Below are 462 nucleotides of genomic sequence, written 5' to 3'. Positions count from 1 at the left end.
ATTTAGTCTCCCTGAAAACAAATATTTTAACAAGATATGTTAATCATTTTCTCTTTCAATATCATCAGAGGATGATGACTTAATAGTAAAATAAGTATTACTAGCAGAGTACAATCACCAAAAAAGCAGAAAACCTCCAAGTGGCTGTATACTGTAAAACTGTTAACTTTATGTAATGCATGAGAGTGTATGAAAATACAACTACGGGATCCATTAATAAGTACAATCATCTCATTAAAAGAATTAAGCTAAAATTAATAACATGGAGCAAAAGATCAAAAAGTGGAAACGTTCATTTAAATACACACTAACATGTCCTTTATACACAACAGAACACATGGAAGGTATGGCTAGAATAGCAATGATTATAAATACAGAAAGCCGAGAGAGAAAGAGAAAAAAAGCCTTCAATAGCAGGATTTAGAGACATTTTACTCACTATGTAAAATTACAAAAAAATGA

The 462-nt window shown here is 30.1% G+C and overlaps 1 protein-coding gene across 1 annotated transcript in view; it reads right to left on the bottom strand.

Moving 5' to 3' along the window:
• ZNF547 (zinc finger protein 547) overlaps positions 1-462 on the bottom strand; it is a 40,403-nt gene that overhangs the window by 1,911 nt on the left and 38,030 nt on the right. The gene's annotated exons all lie outside the window — the stretch shown is intronic.

The sequence above is a fragment of the Bison bison genome, unplaced genomic scaffold, assembly GCF_000754665.1.
Source record: "Bison bison bison isolate TAMUID 2011002044 unplaced genomic scaffold, Bison_UMD1.0 scf7180017864383, whole genome shotgun sequence".
NCBI classification, from domain to species: Eukaryota; Metazoa; Chordata; class Mammalia; order Artiodactyla; family Bovidae; genus Bison; species Bison bison.
The sequence above is the reverse complement of the archived record's forward strand: the minus strand, read 5'-3'. Positions and strand labels throughout refer to the sequence as shown.